The sequence below is a fragment of the Haematobia irritans genome, chromosome 1, assembly GCF_050003625.1.
Source record: "Haematobia irritans isolate KBUSLIRL chromosome 1, ASM5000362v1, whole genome shotgun sequence".
Classification (NCBI taxonomy): Eukaryota; Metazoa; Arthropoda; class Insecta; order Diptera; family Muscidae; genus Haematobia; species Haematobia irritans.
In genome coordinates, this window is record NC_134397.1 from 25,806,817 (window position 1) to 25,815,994 (window position 9,178).

Below are 9,178 nucleotides of genomic sequence, written 5' to 3' on the forward strand. Positions count from 1 at the left end.
GTAAAGATTCTTAATATAATACGAAAATTTCTCTACAAATCATTTGCCTTAGGTCGACTAGAGTCCCACTCCTTTTTCTCATAACACGTGTTGTCAGTGGATTTACCTTCTCATCTGTAAAGATTCTTAATAAAATACGAAAATTTCTCTACAAATCATTTGCCTTAGGTCGACTAGAGTCCCACTCCTTTTTCTCATAACACGTGTTTTCAGTGGATTTACCTTCTCATCTGTTCATATAATATATAAATAATCTGCGAATCACTTATATTATTTTCAACAATTGTGTTTACAATGTGTTATATATACAGACATTGAATATTGATCATTTTTAATTAATTATTAAAAATGATTTGTTAATTTTAATGATGCACGTCGACGACAACGTTGGTAAGCTCAAATTTCATGGAAAATTACAATGCCTATTTTATGCTCAACTAACTGATTATGGCCACGATTACAATTAAAATTGCAACCACATTATGAAGCGAATATCTACCTGTATTAATTTTCAATGAAATTCTCGTAAAGTGTAGGTGTTTAATTAGGAGCGTCTGATTAAGAAATCATACATTAAAGTAATCACTTTACTATGAAAACATAAATCCCACACAAGTGTTTTTTTTTTTGTTATTACAATATCTGAGATTCCCAACATGGTCAATAATTTACGCCGTAGCCTATGCAAGTTGATTTCTCATAGTTGTTTCTCTCCACTACATAATTTATCTTCTTTCGGCAGGATTAATCCCATTACATTTGCGTTTTCAAACGAGGTTTCTAGGTCTTCCAGGCGGAAGCCTTGAAAAGGCAAATAAATCCTTCAGAATTAAGTCCCGTATATGGACACTGGCACAGAAAATCGGACGACGTTTCCTTCTAGAAATATCATCAGTTATTAAGTCAATCGTTTCCCATTAATGGTCTCGGATCATCTCTATGCGTCGCCATTAGAAATCCAAAGTTCTTAGTACTCTTGTCGTTCCATATCAATTTGGTTTGCCTGCAGCTCAACGTCCTTTCCATAAATAATTGTATTTAACATAGACTCTGTAAATTTATAAAGATAGCGGGTGCGGAAACGTCTGTAACGAAGTTATCCGTGACGCGTGCCGCTTCTTTAGCCAGCACATCTGCCTTCTCATTATCCATTATTCCATAAAGTCCAGATATCCAGCACATAGTAATAATATGCTGTTCAGTGAGAGTTCTAAGCTCTCTACGACAGCGGTCGACCTTGTGTTTACATTACCCAAGGCTTTTATTGCTTCTAGACTGTCGATAAAGAAGCTGATACCGCTTCTGAATATTGTCCTCATTAACAGGACTTCCGCAGTCTTTGCAATGGCAAATATCTTTGCCTGAAAAATGCTACATCCGCTGTACATCTTATATGACTCCCTGATTTCTAACTCTTCGCAGTAAATACCACTGTCAGTGTCTTCACTTCTTATAAACCTTCAGATCCCCAAAATGTAAGAGCCTCTCTCTCTAATCCTCCATACTTGGGATAATTGATTTCAACATGCCTAATTCACTTTTTTCTGTGTATATAAAATTCAATCTATGTTTGTTTATTTGTTTGTTTGTTTGTTTGTTTGTATGAACCGAGTTGGCTCCGAAACGGCTGAACCGATTTACTTGAAACTTTCAGAGATCATAGGGGACGTTCATGTGGTGAAAATAGGGTACCTCATTTTTTGACACCTGGTCGCGGAGGGGACCTCCCCTTTGTCGGACTTTTTGAAAATTGGACCAAAGTTGACCGATTCGCTTGAAATTTTCATTGAAGGTTGGGGTTGTCATCTAGACAAAGATCCGCTACTTTATATTTCGATATTTGGTGGCGGAGGGGGTCTCCCCTTTGTTTGACTTTTTTTTAAGTACAGCGAAAAAACTAAAATTCTCTAAATTATCTGAGATTTACAGAGAATATGCGGTGAGGTTATGGAATTAATATGGGGTACCTGATGATTTCATATGTGGAAGGGGAGAGACCTCCCCCTTGCCCTATTTTTTGAAACTTGGAACAAAATTATGCGATTTGCTTGAAATTTTCATAGAATATTGGGGTTGGCATCTAGACAAAAATTCGCTACATTATTTTTCGATATTTGGTCGGGGAGGGGGACCACCCCTTTGCCCGACTTTTTTTTTGAGTACAGTGAAAACAAAACTAAATTCCCCCGACTGAAATTTTACGGAAAAAATGGGTATGAAATTTATATCAGGTTCCTGATTTTTTAATAAAAATAAAAGGGCATAGGGAGCATCCGCTTCTCTTAAGTACATACAGAGAAACAATTAAACTGTACCGAGTTACTTGAAATTTACAGAGGACTGGGGAGAGGTTACGATATTAATAGTTGATACCTGATTTTATGATATATGATGACGGAAGAGAGGCCGCCCTTTAGGCTTATAATTTGCTTGACATTTTCTGCGACGTTTACAAAAGATACGCTACATCACTTTTCGATATTTGGTCGGGGAGGAGGTCCTCCTCTAAAACTGCAAAAAAAACAAAAATTCTTAAGTTTTCTTGAAATTTACAAAGGCAGTGGGGGAAGGTTATGAACGAAGAGGCAACCTTCCTTGCACTACACTTGAAGGAAAGTTTCAAGAATTTTCGGGGAAGGTTAGGGGTGCTATTCACTACGGTGTTTGTTAATATTGCGTCGGGGAAAGTGACGTCCCTTTAAAACAATAGAGCAAAATTTATACATCTCCGATCTACTTGAAATTTACAGGGAAGGTGGGAGGAGATGATTAAATTTATACATGATTTTTAAATTAGTATATGATTTTTCGATATCTGGTTGGGGAAGGGGAAAATTGAAATAAACTTTGTCGATTTACTTCGATAGAATTTATAAAGACCATTGAGTAGATGTGAAATTAATATTGGGTACGTGATAGTCCGATATCAGGTCGTAGTGGTGCTAAGGTGGGGAGGGGGTTCCCTTTTGTCCGTTTTTTTGTTTTTCTTAAATTGAAAGTAGAGGGTTACCCGTAAATGGGAACTCGGTACATAATTTTATGATTTTTGCACATGCTTCCGCCAGACTTCTATTTAGTAAAGAACTTAAATTTACATGGAATTAATTTACATAAAAATATTAATGTGGTAAATTTTTTTACTACTTTTGCTTTTTCCGATTTATTGGATGGGAAACAGTAATTCTTTGTATGTTATTATACTATAGTGCTTAATTTTCAGATATGTTAAGGAGAAGGATACCTTTCCTTGACAAGCCACACTTAAAATTCACAAGAAATATAGAAAATTGTCCAACTACTTGAAGACAGAACATTATTTAAAAAATTTGAAGGGTACACCCTCTCCCCGACATTTTTTAAAACGAACCGTTTTACATATGCATATCCGCCGTATTTGTACCTATAAACGAAAAAGCAAGTGGTCCGATTTTTTTGAAAGAATTCAAATCTTTTCGAATTTGTTTTCAGCGCGAAGGATATGGTTCACAAAGTTAACGCAAAATATTCCTACAAATACGCTTCGCAAGGTGCAGCGAAGCGGGCCGGGTTACGCTAATAATAAAATAAAATTACAATAATTTCCTAAATAGTTTGTGTTTTATTCAAAATCAACATCGGCCCTTGAAATTTTAACCACCCTTTAAGAGGCGTCCTGTTTATTCAAGTGAATTTCTGTATATGATGGTTGACCTTTACCAGATGTGTCATCTATAGGTAGCTACTGGTATTGTAATCGCTGTAAAGAGACAATGAAATATGGACGGCTTCAACGTTCCCAAAGCATCTTTTGGCACGCATACAGTGCCGCGTAAGTCTTATTTAGACGAGCAATTGTATTTTCTAGCCAGTTTAGTCTGGAATCCAAGATATCTTCCAAGACTTGGCCAATTTCGAGACACTCAATCTCGCTCCTGGAAATTGTGGGTCCTTATACCCGATAGTTTTTTATCCTCTTATGAAGAGCACTAGAAGAACATTCTTATGGTTAACTGCGGTTTGGTCGTTGTAAAGCCTCCCCATTTTATTAGAGAACAGCCTAGTTATTTTGGTTCTCTACATGTCAAGATTCGTGCCAACAAAACAGCATTTATGGGAATTTTTTAATATATTTAGAGAAGAGTGCAGCTTAATGGCATCGATTACCGTCCGAAGCTTATCGAGAGTGTGCCCTTTCGGTTTTAGCATGCGTGAGATAGTTTGAGCTTTCCAGATGTGGTGGTTTTGATGTGGAAGATAAAGAACGTCCAAGTTTGAAGTTGCTGAATTGGAGGCAATACTCGATGAGGACTCGTACCAAGGCGAACTTGCTAAATTATTCGAAGTTACACGCCAATTCATTTCCCGTCGATTGAAACTATTGGAAATGATTCAAAAGCAAATAAATCGTATCGAATACGCGCCGAGGCGTGGAAAGGCCATATTTCACTTGCGAACTGCTGCTCCAAAGAAAACAAAGGAAAGTTTTTTTCATCGCATCATTACTGGAAATGAAAAATGGGTCCACAACGATAGTTCCCAGCGAAAAAAATCCGTTACATAATTTTTCGGAATAAATTCCCAAAAATGTGAATTAGCACTCGAATAATTTATTGCTAAAATAGCGAAAATTAAATTATTTGCGAAGAGCGTTTTTGGATGTACATTAAATGTAATAACTGAGTGAAACTTCAAACTTATATTATTCATCTTTTCAACGAATATAGCATTCGTTTAAAATTTCTTCTTCTTAAAAAAATTTTCCTTTTGCAATCTGCTTTTGAAATTTAATTTTTGCAATATTTTGAAAAATCTGTTTGAAATTGCTGACACCAAATGAAATTTAATTAAAATTGAAATGCAACCAATTCATGAGTGAATTCTGTGAGAAACATTCATCATAAGGCCAGCAGCCAACAATCTCGTGCACAGATTGCATTTAATCTTCCTTTTGTAATCAAAAACTGAATGATATGAATGCTCTTAGTTGGCATGCAAACAGCTTGAACCCTCATTACTTTCAGAGTAAAAAGGTAAATGAACGTTGGATTAAAAATCGTGAAGTATGGGTGGTGGCTAAGGTGATCCATTTCAATTATCATAGATAATAGGGTAGGGTGAGTGCAAAATTTAATTACATAAATTCAAGCAAAAATTTCACGAAAAATTTTTTCAAGTAAAGTCTTAATTGCGTTACAAATTAAAAAAAAAAAAATCAATTAAAAATTGAATTTATTCAACAAATTTTTTAATTGAAAAAAATTTGTCAAAAATTTTGTTTCTTAAGAAAATTTTGTCAAAATTTTATTTCTACAGAAAATTTTGTCTCCCACATTCGGATTAATTGGATTCTGTCAAGGTATCTTCAAAATCATAAACCTATGCTTCTATTCGGCACAGATGAGCTCTCAATTCTAGATGCCTAGATGCCAATTCGCGGCCTTCATGACTATCGTTCTGCTCTCCTTGAGTAGTTTTCCAGACTATTTTGTTTTTCTGGGTCACCATATAGTATTTGCGTCGCCATTTCGACCATTTATCCAACTCATCTTCCATTGCCTTTATTGCCTTTGCGTTCTCTAATTTCACTTCACTCCATATCCTAGCTCTTATTGCCAGTTCAGTTGGCTTTACGTTACCTCTCATTCCAGCAGGTTCAGACACCCATAGCAAGTGTCGTATTCGGAGTATTCGCTGACAATGTCTTTGCATTCCAATACAGTATAAAATCGGACTATTATTTATTACCATCCGAAAATCCGTGAAAACGATAACGTTTTGTGCGTGGAATAGGATCTCATTACATGGGTCCTCCACATACTATATATGCACAGTCCCGTCCCCTCACCCATCATCGTTCTATCGGTGTAGCAGCTATTTCCAACTGGTATCTGTTCGGGGATCCCATTCTCATATGACAGTCTTAGTGGATCATAATGTCACACACAGCACAGCTATGACTACCTCAGTAGTGTGATCCACGGTTGCAACGGTTGGTAGAATTCTACCAAAAATTAGATTAGATTGGTAGATTGGTTTTGGTAGATTTTCTATACAAAATAAAATTTTGACAAAATTTTCTATAGAAATAAAATTTTGACAAAATTTTCTATAGAAATAAAATTTTGACAAAATTTTCTATAGAAATAAAGTTTTGACAAATTTTCTATAGAAATAATATTTTGACAAAATTTTCTATGGAAATAAAATTTTGACAAAATTATCTATAGAAATAAAATTTTGACAATTTTTTCTATAGAAATAAAATGTTGACAAAATTTTCTATAGAAATAAATTTTTACAAAATTTTCTATAGAAATAAAATTTTGACAAAAATTTCTACAGAAATAAAATTTTGACAAAATTTTCTACAGAAATAAAATTTTGACAAAATTTTCTATAAAAATAAAATGTTGACAAAATTTCCTATAAAAATAAAATTTTGACAAAATTTTCTATAAAAATAAAATTTTGACAAAACTTTCTATAAAAATAAAATTTTGACAAAATTTTCTATAGAAATAAAATTTTGACAAAATTTTCTATAGAAATAAAATTTTGACAAAATTTTCTATAGAAATAAAATTTTGACAAAATTTTCTATAAAAATAAAATTTTGACAAATTTTTTTATAGAAATAAAATTTTGACAAAATTTTCTATAGAAATAAAATTTTGACAAAATTTTCTATAGAAATCAAATTTTGACAAAATGTTCTATAGAAATAAAATTTTGACAAAATTTTCTATAGGAATAAAATTTTGAAAAATTTTTCTATAGAAATAAAATGTTGACAAAATTTTGTATAGAAATAAAATTTTGACAAAATTTTCTATATAAATAAAATTTTGACAAAATAGAAGTACAATTTGGCGAAATAACGTTTTTTTCATTGGTAGGTTTTCGGTAAGATTTTCTCCAAATGTTGGTAGATTATTTTAGCTCTACTGGCAACCGTGGTACGATCATGAATTATTGCGGCATCCACCACTACACCACCGTCTTCTCTATTATCCTTTGATGGATTGTAATGTTTCTGGTTTCCACCCATTCTCCCAACATTTTCAATCTTATCGCAGACATGACGGTTTGATCTGAACCTCTACTATGGTTTTAAGGTCAGCATTGCAATTCTAAGGCTCTGGTTGACGTCGTCTTCACGACTTCAGTCCTCTTCTTGAAAAAAAAAACTTATAAAATTCATTTAATTCGTATATTTTTTCCAAAGAAAAGAGTGCACTTGTTTGTGCCACCTTTTATTGTTAGTGACACTTTTCATGCCACCTTTTAGAAATTTTCAACGGTAATGTTGGTGATATCCTCCGGTTTTATTGCAATGCTATTTTCAATTCTGTATCTAAAAGCTACAAAAATGTCCTTCATATTTTGCAATCAATTTCGAGGATGTTGCCTTTTTTATTAGAATCGAGATCGTCATGTGGGCATTCTGTACATTATAATTTCAATTTCAAACTTCTAAGGTAAGCGAAACATCAACTATTGACCGAAGTCTGCGATCAAGCTCGAATAGATTTAATTGTATTTGATTTCATTAAGAACCCTATAATCTTCCTTCCACTCTATGATAAAATATAGGCATAGCATATAAATCCCTGTAGGTGGACACAAGGCATTCACTTTTCTGCCACTAGAAATATTGTAGGTTTGCCATAATAATCTGCATAAAACATTTAAGATTAGAAAAAATAGGGAATTTTAAAAAGTCCACATGTCCACCTACAAATTAAGCTGAATTTTATGACAAGAGAATAATTCGTCGGAGGCCAGGGGGATTGTTCATAGCATAATTAGATTGTCTGAAAGACTACTCATTAAGGCATCACTTTCTTCACTTTCTATAGGAACTTGCTATGATTCAGTGGGTTCCACTTATCCCATGAACTATGGCAACTAACTTTGACTTTAAGGACACCATAAGTTCCAAGTATTTATAGTGAGTAGAGAAACCTTATTGTTTCCACGAAGCATTAAATTTTCTTCTGGCTCATTAAATGCAATTTTATTTTGCATTTCTGCTAAGTTCATTTTAATTAAATTATACAGCTAAAGCAAAGCAGTCATAAAACGAGTAAGATTCTCAAGCAAAAAAAATCATATTTTTATTTACTTCAATCCAAAAGGGCATAGTAATTTTGTTTCATTTTTATTTATGATCCTAGAATAAAATTAAATCGTTGCCTTAGTAAACTGCAAACACAGCGTACATAAACATTAGCATAATCTGGGGATTAATAAATTTTAACGATGCTCTTTAAAATAAATATTCAATATCAAATTAAATATTGGGTGGTCACGACGCTTAGTTTAGGAGATATGGCCAAAAGAAGTTTTTCATAAAAAAATTACAGTTTTTTTAGGATTTGGATGGAATTTTCAATTTTTTTGGTGGTGGTCACGAATTCAAGGCCTTTTCGGTCTAGGACGCTTAATTTAGCAGATATGGGCAAAAGAAGTTTTTCATATAAAAATTTCAAAATTTTTAGAATTTGGACGGAATTTTCAATTTTTGGCGGGTGGCCACGATTTAAAGCCCTTTTCGCTCTAAGACGCTTAGTTTAGGAGATATGGGCAAAAAAAGTTTTTCATACAAAAATTTCAAAAATTGTAGGATTTGGATTGAATTTTAAATTTTTTGGGTGTGGTCACGAATTAAAGCCCTTTTCACACTAGGACGCTTAGTTTAGGAGATATGGCCAAAAGAAGTTTTTCATATAAAAATTTCAAAAATTTTAGGATTTGGATTGAATTTTAAATTTTTTGGGTGTGGTCACGCTCTAGGACGCTTAGTGTAGGAGATATGGGCAAAAGAGAAAAAAGTTTTTCATATAAAAATTTAAAAATTTTTAGGATTTGGATAGAATTTTCAATTTGTTGGGGGTGGTCACGAATTAAAGCCCTTTCGCTCTAGGAGGCTTAGTTTAGGAGATATGGCCAAAAGAAGTTTTTCATATAAAAATTTCACAAATTTTAGGATTTGGATTGAATTTTCAATTTTTTGGGGTGGTCACGAATTATCGTCCTTTTTGCTCTAGGACGCTTAGTTTAGGAGATATGGCCAAAAGAAGTTTTTCATATAAAAATCTAAATTTTTTTAGGATTGGGGTGGACGCTTAGTTTAGGAGATATGGCCAAAAGAAGTTTTTCATATAAAAATCTAAATTTTTTTAGGATTTGGGTGGAT